Source organism: Petaurus breviceps, unplaced genomic scaffold (genome assembly GCF_028583685.1).
Source record: "Petaurus breviceps papuanus isolate PSGF00001 unplaced genomic scaffold, PetGlider_PUasm1.0 90769, whole genome shotgun sequence".
Lineage (NCBI taxonomy): Eukaryota > Metazoa > Chordata > Mammalia > Diprotodontia > Petauridae > Petaurus > Petaurus breviceps.
The window spans coordinates 2,615,749-2,632,583 of NW_027187341.1; the positions used below are offsets into that span (position 1 = coordinate 2,615,749).

Sequence of the window (16,835 nt, forward strand, 5' to 3'; positions counted from 1 at the left end):
TACATGACTTCCTCTAGCCCTGTTAAGTAGCACATGAATAGGAGGTGGATGGTGAGAGAATCTAAGGGTGGCATTTGATAAGGCATAATTGGGAATAGGACAAGGAGGCAAAAGATTCAAGTGCAGCAGATATAGGAGATCAGAGTTGGATCAACTGAGTTCCCGGGTAGGGAAAGGAAAAGAGTGAAGCCACTGCAGAGTTAACGGTTTGGGAAAGAACTGATGGGTCAATGAGGATGAGAAAAGTTCTTCTAACAATTCATGTAGACAACTATTGTACAACTTCAGGGGAATTCCATGAGGGCACTGAGAGGTTAAGTGTTTTGCTCTGATTCACATAGCCAGGATATGTCAGAGACTAGACTGAATCTAATTCATCCTGACTCCTAAGCTTTATCCCCTGGGCTACACTGTCTCTCATAATATGACTATATATGGGTATATATTTGTTTAAATACATACACATATGTACATACCTATGTAATATAAAATGGATCTTCCAAAATCAGATTACAGGGGAGGCTAGGTTACACAGTGGAGCACTGGCCCTGGAGTCAGGAGGACTTGAGTTCAAATCTGTCTCAGACACTTAACACTTACTAGCTGTGTGGCCTTAGGCAAGTCACTTAACCCCAATTGCCCTGCTTTCCCCACCTCCAAAAAGACAAAAAAAGAAACAAACCAAAAAGCAAAAATCACCTTACAAAAATAGCTCACTCTTTTAAAAGCTTTTCTGATCCTATTATTGTTAAACATGTGATGCTAGCCAGTTTCTCCCTCCCATGAATTTTTTTTAAAGCAATTGGGGTTAAGTAACTTGCTCAAGGTTACACGGCCAGGTGTTTCTGGGTGGATGTCCCTCCCATGATTTTAATGACTATTAAATCTAAATGTAAGAGTTATAACTTTAAAGATAGAAGAATTTACAGAAAAATCATTTTTGAGTATATTTCAGGATGATATAGCATCATGTGTGTGTGTATGTGTGTGTGTGTGTGTGTAAAAATATCTTTGAAGTCATCTGTCATCTAACATATAATGTCATTTTATAGATTAGGAAACTGAGTTCCCTAGATGTTACTACTTTCTCAGATTACCCAGATTTCTGAATGGTAACACCTGGCTATGATTTCATGCCCTGTGATTTCATTTTCAACACTCTCTGATCATTACATGCTGTGATTTCTACCTTCAATTTACATACCATAGTGTTAATTCATTTCTGAATCATTCTATTAAAGAATTTCAGATTTGGACAGGATCTCAGTGACTATTGGTTCAACTTATAATGGAAACAATTCCCAATTTTCAAAACCCAACAAGGGGACATCTAGTCTCTGCTTGAAGATCTCCAAATAGGGGAGCCCCTTATTTTGTGAAGTAATTCATTTCACTTGATAGCACTAATAATCAGGAAGTTTTTCCTTACATTGTTTCAATTGTTTCTCTCACTTCCACGTGGTGCACCCCTTTCCACCTAACAGACCTTCAAATACTTGAAGATAGCCAATGTGCTGTTCCACACCCTTCCCCCACTCCAAACTTCTCTTCACAATACTAAATACATTTGTTTCCTCCAATCAGTTCACATGTGGCATAGACTTAGGGTTTTTAGTTTTCAGGTGGCCCTTATTTGGACATTTTTCTCCTCTAGGAGTTCTTTTTTACTTCAATGAAGTCAGGGGCCTACTACCTATCTTTAAATGTGAGATGATATGGGACAAGTCACTTAACCCTCAGTTTGCCTCAGCTTCCTAATCTGTAAAATGAACTGGAGAAAATATAATAAACCCCTTCTATATCTTTGGCAGAAAAACACCAAATGGATTCATGAAGAGTTGAATGAGACCAAAAACAAATGAACAACAAAAATTAATATCACTACCTGGCCCCATATACTTAAAATCTCCCAGAGAGGGGAGAAATATGGAAAAATTCACAAATAACTATAATAAAAGTTGTGGCACCTATGACTGAACACAACATTCCAGATGTTATCTGTTCAGGACAGTACAACAGGACTGTTACCTAGAAGATAAATATTTTGGCACAGCAATGTCCTTTGAATGTCCTAGACCCATATTGCAAGATTAAGTAAGCTACGACCAAAGAGTCAGGTTGATAGCTAGGTTCCTATTTTTTCAAAGCATTTTGAGGTTTCCAGGCCCTGGGATTGATTTCTATTTTGATAAGAAGTAGATAAATATTCTCTAGCATATAAGTCAGAAAGTATATAAGAACAAGTCGTTTCACAGATAGATTTATAAGGTTAAGATCTTGTCAGTATGTCTGCCTGGGACTCTGATGCTTGAATCTCACTTTGCATCTTGGCTGTGTACATGCCTATCCTTCTGCCTATTTCCTGACATCTGGTAATTGCATACTCCCTGGCTCCTTGTTTCCTGTCTGCCTGAGTGTTCCTGGCCTATGGTAATGACATTCTTCCTAGTTTCTTATTGTATACTTCGATTTTTCATCTATTTTTTTTTCTAACCATTTGTTAGATACTACCATTTATTGAATATTATAATACTTTTTGCCAAGTTTGCTCTTCTAGTCCTCTTTGATAACTCCTTCTGGGTATGACTTAGGGTTTTTTGTTTTGCTGTGTTTTGTAATATCTGTATATTTTGTTATGGAATTAGAATCACAAATAATACTCTGATTTTATGGTACAATTACACTATTGTGGGTCATAAGCTTAATATGGAAAGAACTTTTGAGTTCTACCTTTTGTTTTAAAGATGATAAAGTTATGCAGGTAAACATGACAAAGCCAAAATTTAAACCCAGGTTCTCTGACTCCAAACCTAATGTTTTTTGTATTGGACCATATTACTTATCATAGACATATTTGAACTGGAATGGATGTTTCCTAACTTCTTCAGAAACATTCTTTGAGATCTTATTACTTTTCTCAAATTCTGGCAGCTTTTTAAGGGGACTCATGTCCTCATTTATATAGTATATTCTACTTTTGAGTAACAGGCTAATTTTTCACTGTTCATATCTTTCAAGTGTCACAATATCATTCCTTCAAGTATTTGAATGGCTGTTATACAGAAGAGATATTAGATTTATTCAATATGGTTCCCAGGGGTAGGAGCTTTAGGTAATAGTTGTACAGAGGAAGATTTTGGCTCAATATAAGAAAACTTTTCCAAGAAAAGTATCTGTCCAAAAATTACAATGACCCTTGGGAGCCAATGAGTTCCCCATCACTGAACATTTTTAAGTAACGATGGATGTCCTTTATTAGGGATGCTTAGAAAGGATTCACATATGAGGCTTAGAAAAGATGAGCTTTGACTCTGCTAGCTCTGATATTTTCCTGAAGTAAGTTAATCTCTAGGGAAAAACCAGGACCAAAGCATAATTGGTGTTCTCAATTATAACCTTTCGAGAATTCTTTCACTTGTAATATTTGGAGAACAAATCAGATAAGATATATGTAGAAAATAAAATATAATTGTCTTAAACCAGAATTTCAGGTTCTTTTATGTTTCTTTTGGATCCTTCCAATGTTGCACTGGAGTTGAGACCAGCCAAGGGATATACTTCTTTAATGGAGTATAGTGGGAAGTTGATAATATGGTATGGTTTAGATGGTACTATCTAATATGATAATGATTCTAGTGAAGAGGAGGCAGAATGAAGCAGAGATACAGTGTTAAGGGATAGCTATCACAAGGTAGTTATGTATGCAAGAACTAAAAGCAAATGGATTGACAAAGTGGAAATACTGGAATTCCAAAGTCATAATAGGTGAATGTGGTAAATATGCAATATGGATTGGCAAAGTGGAAATACTGGAATTCCAAAGTTGTAATAGGTGAATGTAGTAAATATGCTCTCAGCTCACTTTCCCAGAACCAGGAAGCTATGTTTCCCAATCTGATTTCTAGGGGTACTCATGAGAGGATGTGGTGTCTCTTTTCTAGTGCCATCAACTTGAGCCACCATGCTGTGTTCATTTGCCATGAATCATTAACACCCAAGTTCCATTAGACGATCTAACATCTATTAACTTTTGCAAAGGAATATTTGCTTTAAAGGTAGAGGAGGAAGAAAAGTAGAAACTATTTTCCCCAAGCCCTTAGGGGCACAATCTCCCCTATATAACACTGGTTTATGGGTAGAGTGGGCTAAGACTAAGTGCTGCTTCTATGTAGCATTGGTCCCATTGAGTTTATGTCCAATTCGCTGCCAGTGACTGACTTCTTTACTTTTATCCACAGAAGAACTCCATCTTTTGACTTGGTGCTCTTATTATGGTTCTCCTCCATTCCTGAAAAGCTCTCTCCTCCTATCAGCTTCCTGGCTTCCCTGGCTTCTTTTAAGTCTCAGCTAAAATCCCTCTTTCTTCAAGAAGCCTTTCTCAACCCCTCTTCTTTCCATGCTGATGTCTTTTCTTTGTTGGTTATTTGCAGTTCATCCAGACTACATCTTGTTTGTACACCATGTAATCCAGTGGTTATACTGCTGCCCTCTTAAGCCCTAGCCTTTGGAACTAGCCTTGTCATGTCATTCTGTTGGATGGGTTCCAACTGTGGACACTTCTTTGCCACTGCTAACATTTGGACCTTTCCCATGAATTTATATCGCAACTTTTCTTATAGGTAATTATAATTTTCTTTCTTATTTCTCCTCTATTCAGGGGGTCTTAAGTTCCCAGAGGCTAAGTAATATTAATAACAGTAATAATAATTCACATTTATATTTCACTTTGGTGTTTTATAAAGTACTTTGCTCAAAACAAGCATGTGAGATAGATTAGATAATCATATATTGTTACTCTTATTTTGCTGGTGAGATGCATTAGCATTCTTAAATGACTTGCCCAAAGTCAAAAAACTACTCTCTTCTGACTCAAAGTGCAGAAGGCTGTCAGTTTCATCAAGTGTTGTATTTCTGGCCGCTCATGCAATGCATTCTATATAAATGAACATTTTTGAGTAAATATTGTTTGAAATGTATCTCCCTTCCCCTTTACTTGGGAAGATGAAAGATGCCAAGTTTTAGTCCTCCCAAAGGGGTGCCACATTAAAAATCAGTGTAACTCCTGAGATTTGCATGCTTTAAGATGTTTGTAGATAAACTGCCAGGGAGTAGAAGGGTCCTAAAATCCTCATATACACTTCTTTACACACTATAGTTGTGGAGATAGTTGAGACTGAAGCATCAAAAGGTCTCTGCATGGGATGAGAAGTTTGAGAGTAGCCCAAATCACAAAGGAAGCTCCAGACAGGAAATAGTAAGAGAACAAGGTCAAGTGCTATTCAAAGCCCATTATTGTGTATCCGGTATTTGGGCGTGTCTTTGGGACTATGTATAAGAGTCTTCATTTTTATATGACTTGACTTTAGGGTTTAAATGTCACAGAACCAGTACTTTGCCTTGAAGTTAAAAGAAGATATCTTCTTTATGACGAATGCTCCAGGCAAAGGAATAGCAGGAGGAAAAAAAAAAACAGAATCAACAATCATAGGCGCTTTTATCTGAAGACTGTACATGCAAGACCAGGGTGGGCTCTCTACTGCTTGTGTCCTTCATTAGAAAAAGTATCTCTGTGATCTTTAACTTTTCATAGTACACTGAAGTCAAGCGTTTGCAAAAATCCTACATACTTTATAGATTTTCTTCCTAGTTGTGAGTATGTTCAAGGCTTGAAAGATGTTCTCACCAGTCTGCAGTTAGAAAGCACAGTTTGGGGCCAGATAATGGCTTTCTGTGAACTCTCTGGTCTATTTTGTCATTATATCTACTACGCAATTTCCTGGTTAGGAGTGAGGAATGGAAGAGTGTGTGTGTGTGTGTGTGTGTGTGTGTGTGTGTGTGTGTGTGTGTACAGAAAAAAGAATTCTACTCTCAGATTTTCTTGAGTCATGAATGAGAAATTTAAATGGAAGACATGTGCAGGGAGAAGAGGAAGATTTGTTTAAGGGAGGTACATAAAGAAAACAGTATTAGCATTTAATTTTAGCATTGGTGACTAGGCTTCTACTATATATATCATATATACATACATATATAATAAAAATATGTATTTATTATAGTAAATAATATATTAAAGTATATTATATAAACAGTATTATATATTTTTAATTTTGTATTTATATTTAATTGTGTTTAATTTTACAGAGATGCATACAATTTAATGATCTCATATATAATACATAATAGACACATACCTGCTTATAGATTTGTAGAGTAAGGTACATGAAATGCTACTGTAAAGTAAATTGGCTGGGTTACTGAAACTTGTTAGTACAGACATCCACATTCCATTCAAAGTAGCTATGTTGAGGGGGGTTATGTATTTAATTAAGACTGTCATTTCTCAACACAGTTTTGGAATATTTCTTTTGGATTTTTTTTTTCAGACTCTATAGCATATGCCATTGAATGAACTCAGTATTATCAAATCTTTTTTCATTTGAGGATGGGTTTGATTTTTAAAAATAGTCAAGTTGCAATGTCTTAAGCCTGGTGAATAGGTTTAATAACCAAGAATAACAGTCTCATTTTTGACTTTAAAAGGTAAAAACATGTTACCACAGAAAAAATGAAGTGGTTTTTTTTTTCATGTATGCATACCTTGTTAAACTGACTCTAAAGTTATTCTTAAAGTGATTTTTAGAATTGTGAACACAACAGTTGCATTGTTGAAATAAGCATATGCACATGGCAAATTTCAGTGTTTGTTTAGATATCTAAGTTTTGGAATACTAGAATATAAAAATAAATAATTAAAATCAGCCTCTTTACTTTATAAACACTCATGACATTTGGAGACCCATTGTGGTTGAGGGAAAAAAAAAAAAACATCTGCATGAAAGTCTCATATCTCTCAACAACTTCAACCTACAATAAGGAAAGATTGGGATTTCAGAACCCTCCCACACACTACTACTCTACTTAAATTTTGTCAATCTTAGAAATATGTATTAATTTGTAAAAACAACAACAAAAAAAATCACAAAACACTCTACCAGAAGGGGGCACTAGAGGATGCCACTATCCACTTTCTCTGGAAAGAAAGTAGTCTTTGGGTTGATCTGTGGGCCTGTCTTGAAATTCTAGCAAGAGATAATCCCCCAATGGGATTATCCTTTAAACTCATTGGTTCTTGGAAAATATCTTTCCTTTCATGGTGCAACTTGATCCTTTTTGGTTAATTTTTCAAGGGACCTAGAGAAGGTATCCTTATTACCACAAAGTCCTGGTTCCTGTGAAGTCAATCATTTGTCAATCATTACTCTCTCTCTCTCTCTCTCTCTCTCTCTCTCACACACACACACACACACACACACACTCAGAGACAATGAGCACTTATGAGGATGTTGATTTTCCATTTTTTTTAGTTCCAAGCTTACTTAACAGCAGTGTCAAAGCATTTCCTTTCTTGGCTTCTTCCTGAAGGAAATGTTTATTGTGGATTTTAAAGATCCACAACAAAAATAGGATTTCATAAATGAAGTGCTGACAGAAACGTATTTATTCTCCTGTGAATGCAACACAGTGCATAATAAACATTTAGTAAATTGTTAAACAGCATATGATGAAATGTTAACATAAATAAAAGGCATGACTTAAATGAATTTTCATTCCTTTTGTTTTCCCATTGCTAAGCCACAGAGCCATTTCGATAAATGAAGAGAGAATAGTGAGTGAAGTGAGAGTAAAATTCACAAAAGGACTTTATTTTTTTTATTTTTTTCCCTACTGGTTTGTTATGACTTTGTTCAGGAGGGAGAAAAATGGTTTTCCCAAAGAAAAGCTGAGATTGAAGTGGTTTTTAATAGTCGTTTTGCAAATCTGTGAATGGCTTTGGCTGTTAAAGGTATATTTTCTTTCATAGTAATAACAATCTGCATGGCATTAAGGAAACTGTTTTTTTTTTATGAGCCTAGGTCATTAAAAGCTCCCATGAAAGTTTACTAGGAAAAGAACCTGATGAGTCTCTCTTTGGCATATTGACATATCTACTGTAAAACATCCTTTTAAAGTTCCTTTAAATATAGCACTTAACGCCTCAACAAATTAGTAAAATAGATATAATGCCTGAAAATCTGAATGGGGTATCTTTTAGGATGTTGTTTAAAATGGAATTGATGAGATTCTGTTATGCTTTCCAAATGAACATGTTCAAAACAGGTGCACGCTTAATCTTTCCATAATTTTGCCAAAAATGGTTAGCTGTCTTTATTAATATTAGTGGTTATCAGGCCCTTGGTAGTAAGCTTTCAATTTCTGGAGAGGCTCCATCTTTCTTACTTATGGAGGGCCAAGGGGGTGGTTGGTGGAAAATTGTTATGTATTGAAAAGGCTCTTTTAGGCCATGCCATGTTTGCACTAGTTATTCCTTTTCTAAATTTATTCTTCATTTATATTTCTCTGTATATATCTTCTGTAGTTTATATTTATCTGCATATGGAATCATCTATATTAATATCTCTATGTAGAGAAAGGTAGCCATGGTTAATCTATCTATCTATCTATCTATCTATCTATCTATCTATCTATCTATGCACAGTGTAGTTTGACACTGATTGCCACAGTGGCATTGTAGAAAGAGGGCTGGCATTGCAGTTAGAAAGACCTAAGTTCAAGACCTAGTTTTGAAACAAGCCAACTGGGTGGCCATGGGCAAGTCATTAACTTCGCGATTCCCCAAGTACCTCTTTAAGACTATAAAATATAGAGAAGGTGTTGATATGGCTTGGTGGAGAGAGTTTTCACTTAAAGAATTTCCTCACTGCCCCCAACTGGATATAAATTCAAGATCCAGTTGTTCCACACGTGCAACAGATCATTTTACCAGCTGATTAAAAGGACTTTCATTGCCATGCAGTAATTGGACACAAAAGAATCAGAGGCTTCCTGCCTATGCTCTGAAGTGAAGAGAAGAGACTCTTCATCACAATTGCCTAAAAAGCCAGCTCACAGAGTCTTCACATAGGTTGGAGCTAAGCAGGGCATGTTGTGCATGCTTTTAAGGACTGTGCCCTTATCCAGTACATAAGCTTTACAGAAAATAGACACGGGGTAATTGGAAAGCTTCCTAAAGGCAGAGATTGTGCCTTTTTAAATGTTATATCTCCTTCACCATCTAGAACTATGCTCTGCTTATAGGAGGCACTTAATAGTTGTTTATAGAATGAATAAATGTATTCCACTCAGTCTCAGAAATATTGGTTTGTCCTACAAATGATGCCATTTGAAAGGTACCTTAGAAGTCATCCCTCCACCCAATTTACAAGTCCTGTCTACATCATCATCTCTGATAGTCATTTATCTCTGCCTGAACTCATAGAATAATGATGAACTCATTATGTAGCCCCTTCAGTTTTCAAAAAACTCTAACTCTTAAGAATCCCTTTCTCATATTGAACACAAATCTACCTCCTTACCACTCTTTCCACTGATCATAGCCTACCCTCTGTGAAAGGCATGATGTCTAGTTCCTCTCCAACATGACAATCCTTCAAAATATTTGCAGAAAGATATTCAATCTTTCCTTTTCCCTGCTAAACATCCCTGTTGATGTTGAGCCATTTTCAGTTGTGCCTGACTTTTTATGACCCCTTTTGGGGTTTCTTGGCAAAGATGCTGGAGTAGTTGGCCATTTTCTTCTCCAGCTCATTTTATAGATGAGGAAACTGAGGTCAAGCAGCTAGTATCTGAGACTAGATTTGAACTCAGACCTTCCTGACTCCAGGCCTGGCACTCTATTTATTGCACCACTCAGCTTTCCAAATATCCCAGTTCTTTTAATTATTCTTAATGTGGCCCAATTTCAAGTTCACTTACCACTCACTTGTTGGCATAGTTCCTTCTAATGTGGCATCATTGAACTATTGAAACCTTATTTGCATTATAAATATGTTGAGTAACTGACTGAGTCAAAGAAATATACCATGAAAAGGGGACATTTTAGGGAGTAGGCTTGGGTTTAGAAGAATTTTATGAAAAATTGGGCAGCATATAGATTTTATATGTGTTGTTTGAAGGATACTCTAAAAAACTTGAATCATGGACTTGGTAAGGAATTTAGGGAAGATAGAATATTTTTCCCTCTCTCCAGAGGAAGATGAATGGTAGTGATGGATCATGGCAGAAAGTGGCATTTTCATTAATAGGAGTAACCTTTGTCCATTAAGTCAATTACCCCCATTTCTGTGGTGAGGAAATTGAGACTAAGAGAGGTTAAGTGACTTGTCCAAAATCATTCAATTACCCTCTTTTAAATCAATATTTAAAGAATCTTTCTAGTGCATAATGTTTTATAATCTCAGAATCTTTGTCATAATTTGTCATCATTGATAAAAAGTTATTTTTTGGAATACATATTTGAGCTTTCCCTTTTCTGCTGGGGAAAGTGAAAAAGGGCAATATTTAGTGTTATCTAGATGGGATACTACCTACTATAGGCCAGGACTGTTCTAGGTGCTGGGGATGGAAAAGGAAAAATGAAACAGACTCTGTTTCAAAGTTTTTATTGTATATAGGGGAGACAACATTGAGCTCTCTAGGCTGAGTCACATGGAGACTATCTGGTTAGATACCCAGAGAGTGGCTACTACTATTCCCTCAGGACTCTAGAGACCATGGATTCCCATTCCAGTTTTCTCTAGTATGTTCCCCAATATCAGTTAAGCAATCAAAATCAATTAGCTTTAGCAAAGGGGTATTTTATAAGAAGGTATAGCAAGGATTAAATATAATAATATCTCCCCCATCTCTCAATCCTGGGGTTCACTCTCTCCTCTACATGCCTACTAGTCCCCTGTGGAATGTAGAGTGAAACTGAATGTGGTTGATAAAACATTCCCCCTTCTTTTATGCAGTAATGTATTACTCCTTGGTCCTGGGGGTTCTTTTCTCTCTTGACAAAGTCTTCACTAAGTTTATTTTTCTCTTGTAGCATAGCCAGTCCATGAGTTTCTTCCTCACTTGACGTAGTTGTCTCCTTCTTGCTCTAGGTTAAGCAGATTGCTTGACAGACTTGTGGTTGGTCTCCTCTTTGAACTCCTTGCCAGGCTCAGATGTTTTGGTTACCAGCAGATCTTGGTATTGACTCCAGCTGCTGGGCTTCTGATGGCTCTTTCAGTCTTTTGAAGCTCACCCAGTTGTGAGGAAAGATTTCTTTCCCTTTTCAATTCCAACTCTGAATACTCATTTACCTTGGATGAGGGAAAATAATCACATTGACGGAAGAGATAAAGGCACCATACATTTGTGTACATATGGCAGCCAGGTGGTGGAGCTCCTCCCCCACTGGAAACCCATAACAGTTTACTTCACTTGCCTGCCACCAGGGAAAAGATTGAGAGCTTGTCTGCTGAGACCTTTGTATGAGCATTCAGTTCAAGCTCAGTAGCCAGCTGAAAGACTGTTCATTATTATGCAATCAATTTCAGGGTCTGTGCTCCGAAGTAGGGGGAAGGGTCCTTGCATTACTTATGCCCAGAAGCAAGCTCACCAACCCTCACAAAATTTGGAAACAGAAAGGGCATATTGAGCATGTTCAATGGATTGAGCCCTCACCCATCCTATAAGTTACGCCTAAAATAGGTACAAGGTAACTTTGGGAGAAAAAGTAGTAGCAGCTGAGGGATCAGAAAAGGCCTCTCATAGAAGATGGTGCTTGAGGTGAAACATAAAGGAATTAGGAATTTTAATAGGTGAAGGCAAGGAAAAAGTACATTCAAAGCATAGGAAAATTCAGTGCAAAGGCATAGAGACAGAACATGGTATTCCATGTTATGAGGAAATGTTATAAAGCCAATGTTTGGATAGCAGAGTATGTGAATAATGTGTGATACAGTCTGAGAGGTAGATTTCAGCCAGGTTGTTAAGGGCTTTAAATGTCAAATAAAGAATTTGTATATGATCCTTGGGGCAATATTGAATATTGGGGCATGGGATGATCTGATCTGGTCTTTAGGAAGATCCCTTTGGTACCTGTACAGAAGATGGATTGAAAAAAGGAGAGGCTTAAGGCAGGGTCACTAAGTAAGAGGCTAGTGCAATAGGTCAGTTGATATATGATAAGGACTGAATTTGGATCACATGGTTTTGCCACTGAAGAGAAGGGGATGTATGTGAGATATTCTGCGGAGGTAAAAACAGCAAGATTTGGCAACTGATTAAGTATGTGGGCTGAAGGAAAGTAAGGGGTTAAGGATAACAGTGAAGTTATCAATCTAGAAGACTAATAGAATCAGAAATTAGAAACAAGAATGGGTTTTGATGGAAAGATAATCAGTTCCACTTTGGATGTGTTGAATTTGAGTTTTCTATGGGACATCCAATTCGAAATGTCTAATGATAGTGACATGGGATTGAAGTTCAGGAGAGAGACTAAGGCTGGACATACAGATCTGGGAGTGGTCTAAATAGAGGTGATAAGTGAACCCATGGAAGTGAATGTAGTCATCAAGTAGGAGAGTGGTCAGGCCAAATAATGTTGAAAAAAATAAAATGGAATTCTCCTCATCCTGAGTCCACATTGCCACGTTGATGAGGCCTTTGTTCTGTTATTGAGTCAAGTTCACAGCTAGTCTACATATACCCGAGTCAAATCCTTGAGTTGACTTTTTTTTCTTCAATTCAATAAATATATATAAAGCACCTACTAGATGCCAGGCACTGTGTTAAGTACTGTTGCAGCAACCTATGCAAGAGGTAATTAAGATTAAACTAATGATAACAGGTAACATTTATATAGCACTTTAAGGTTTGTATCAATCTATAAATCCATGTGTGTATACAGAAACATATACATGTCTATATACACACATATGTATATGTGTACATTATGTATACATATATACAAACTATATATGTATATTATACACATATACATATGTACATGTTAATGTTTGATCTTCCCAACAAATCTGTAAGGTAGGTACTAGTATTGCCCCATATTACAGATGAGGAAAATAAGACTGAGAGCTTAAGTGACTTACCCAGAGTCACTCGGGCAAGAGGTCACTAGTAGTGACATAATATTCACATTAGACATTTTGGATCATGAATTAAAAAACAAAACAAAAAATAACAATAGCTGGCATTTATATAAAGTTTGCAAAAGACTTTAAAAGTATTATATATATGCATGTAAACATGTATATATGTACATATATACATATATTTATATATAATTAATTTAAATAACTTTTGGTATTGAATTGCTGTAGCTCAAAGTGAAAGCCATTAGATTCTGAAGGGTTTGCATGTGAGCTTGGCTTCACAAGCACCATTTAAAAAATAATTTATTTTTAGTTTTCAACATTTATTTCCACACGATTTTGAGTGCCAAATTTTCTCCCCAATTTCCCTTTTCCCCCACCCCAGATAGCAAGCATTCTGATTATCCCTTTCCCCAGTCTGCCCTCATTTCTATCACTCCCCCCCCCCATCCTCTTCTTCCTTACTTTCTTGTAGGGCAAGATAGATGTCTATACCTCATTGCCTGTATATCTCATTTCCTAGTTGCAGGTAAAAATCTTATTTTTTTAAACATTTGTTTTTAAAACTTTGAGTTCCAAATTCTCTCCCTTCTTCCCTCCTCCTCCCCCACCCCAAGAAGGCAAGCACTATTTCCCTCTATCCTATCCTGCCCCCCCCACTCATTCTATTTTCACCTTTGAACCTGTCCCTTTTGAAAAGTGTTTGCTTCTGACTACTCCCTCCCCTAATCTGCCCTCCCTTCTATCATCCCCCTCCTTATCCCCTTCCCCCTTACTTTCCTGGAGGGTAAGATACCCAATTGAGTGTGTATGTTATTCCTTCCTTAAGCCAAATCTGATGAGAGCTTGAGTTGACTTATTTAAAAAAGGGTTGGACTAAGAAACATGGAGAAAGGTTGTTGAACACACGGGAAACATGATTCCTTGGAAATAAGTCTGTGTTTCCATGTAGCCCCTACTGGGAACTACAGGCATTTGTGCCAGATGGAATCTAGATATAGCCTATATTTTGAATATCTTCCATTATATATTCCACAGAGAAAATGTTACATGGTTTGCGTTAGTAGTAAACATCTCCTCTTAAACTGGATCTATGCCAATTCTTTTTATAACCAGTTTTTAATCTCAGTTAGGTACTGGGAACACACATGCACAAAAGTTCTCATGGAATTAGATTTGAATGAATATACATTATTCTACTTTTAAAGGCGTCTTGCTTTAATAACATAGAATTCCTCAGGTTGTGTTTTTATGTTTGATGCAGTGGTTCTAATTTGTTGTGTTTCAATGAGATCGCCAAGACTTCTTGAGACACATAATTGTAATACAGTAAAGGAATGCTATGCCTTGTTCAAAAGGAAAAAGCTCACCTTACACCTAACAGATTGGCTAACAGAAAAAAAAAAGGAAATGACAAATGCTGGAGGAGATGTGGAAAAATTAGTACACTAGGGCATTATTGGTGGAATTGTGAACTGCTCTAACCATTTGGAGAACAATTTGAAACTATGCCCAAAAGCCTATAAAACTGTGCATACTCTTTGACCTTATAGTGTCACTATTATGTTTATTTTTGTATCCCAAAGAGATCAAGGAAAAGGAAAAATAACTATTTGTACCAAAAATACTTATAGTTGTTCTTTTGTGATGGCAAAGAACTGGAAATTGAGGGGATGTCCATCAATTATGCCTTAAAAAAGGATGACCAGTATGGTTTCAGAAAAAAAAAAAAACCTGAGAAAACTTATATTGAATTGATGCAAAATGAATTGAGCAGAATTAGGAGAACATGGTAACAGTAATATTGTAATGATGATAAACTGTGTGAGACCTGGCTACTCTGATAAATACATTTAACCAAGACAATTCTAAAGGATTCATGATTAAAAATTCTATCTACCTCCATATAGAGAACTGATGAAGTCTAATTGCAGATTGGAGCAGATTTTTTCCCTTCCTTCCTTCCTTCCTTCCTTCCTTCCTTCCTTCCTTCCTTCCTTTCTTTCTTTCTTTCTTTCTTTCTTCCTTCCTTCCTTCCTTCCTTTCTTTCTTTCTTTCTTTCTTTCTTTCTTTCTTTCTTTCTTTCTTTCTTTCTTTCTTTCTTTCTTTCTTTCTTTCTTTCTTAACATGGCTAATATGGAAATATGTTCTGTATATAATTGTTATAATCACATGTATACTTGTTATCAAATTGCTTGCCTTCTGGGGGGGAGAGAAGGGAGGAAGGGAGAGAATTTGTAACTCAAAATTTAAAAAAGAATGTTAAAAACAAATGAATAATTAAATTCTTTTATAAAATGAAAAAAACCCAAAAAGCTGCAATATAAGCGGAGACAAATAGAATTTTATTTCAAATATATACTTGTATAAAATTTAACAAACTGAGGGTAATAACATAGGGAAGAGAGTGTAGTGCTATGAAAAGATTCGTGGTCTGGAGTAAGTAAGACTTGGATTGTAATATTGCTTCAGATATACTTGTATGACCCTGGAAAAGTCACATAATCTCTCTCAGCCTAAGTTTCCTCTAGTAAAATTAGAAGGTTGGCTTTGATGACTTCTAATGAGCCTTTTAACTGTGAAATGATGCCTACAGGATCCTAAGATAATTTGGCGGGGAAGATAAAATGAGCAAAAAGTGACATTATTGTGTTTTTGTTTGGGAGAATGAGGTACTATCCACCAATGGATGATATTTCTGATACAGATCAAGAACAGGCTTAAAAAATAGTTTTGAGGACATTGATTATTCATATATCTTATGAAAGTCTCATTTAAATAAAATCAAAGTATCTTTAGAAAACTAGGTGAAGTAGGTTGAGGAATCTGTAGAGTTCAGGTCTTCTCTGTTATCCTGGTATCAAATTAAAATCTAATCTTGTATTTCCCCTTACCTTCTCCCTTTTCCCCTCGCCTCACTCCAGAAACTCTGTTTCTCATCCAAATATTGACCTGGCTTTCACTCTATGTCTTTTTGTTTTTTGGTTAGTTTGTTTGGGTTCTTCAGGGAGGGATGCCAGAAGATATGCAGATGGTGTCCCAATTTTCAAAAAAGAAATAAAAAGGCTCTATATCTATCTATTCATCAAACTATCAACTAATGAGTTCCAAATCTATTCTTATAAAAAATGAATTGATTATTTTATCTGTAAAACAGGGAATTATGGAAATGGAATTAGTGATTACCATGAATCAATACAGATTTATTGAAAACAAGTCCTATTGTGTGACATATTTTGTTAAGAAATATTTTCTTCTACAACCTCTCATTTTTTTAAAAGATGTAAGATAACTAGACCGGGATCAGGGAAATGCTATAAACATAGTAATAATGATAATTTGCTTATATTTCATTAAGATAGTTTCTGTTATATCATCTTATCCTTTTGGAAATGATGGCAGAAATCAATGGGGCAGAATAGAAAGTCAAAATTGTCAAACTTTCCAAAAAAACCCTCTTCTACAAATTTACCACAGTATATGCCAAATGGAATTCTGAGAGGTCTGTAAACACTTAAGTGGGGCTTGGGAGCACAACTCAGATGGAGTATCAATAGGCATGGGCTATGGCAATGGCAGCAGTGCAGAGGGACTATAAGAGAACTGAATACCTGGTTAGAAAAAAGATCCTGGGGGCCCCCTATACTAAAACTAGTCATGAGGAAGAAGGGGCCCTACCTGTGTAAGAAAAAGAGCACAGACTAGGACAACAATGAATAGATCTTTTCATGGATAATACAACATTAGAAGCACTAAAAATTATAGGCCCCCAGATTAAGTTTAAAAGAAAACAAGAGGACATTCACAACTATCTATCTATCTATCTATCTATCTATCTATCTATCTATCTATCTA

At 36.2% G+C, this 16,835-nt stretch overlaps 1 long non-coding RNA gene across 1 annotated transcript in view; it reads right to left on the reverse strand.

The window, feature by feature from the left end:
• Positions 1-10,507: 10,507 nt before the first annotated feature.
• LOC138146730 (uncharacterized) overlaps positions 10,508-16,835 on the reverse strand; it is a 16,095-nt gene continuing 9,767 nt past the window's right edge. Inside the window, exon 5 of the long non-coding RNA XR_011164564.1 lies at positions 10,508-11,186. This is a non-coding gene — a long non-coding RNA (uncharacterized lncRNA). The remainder of the gene's footprint in view (positions 11,187-16,835) is intronic.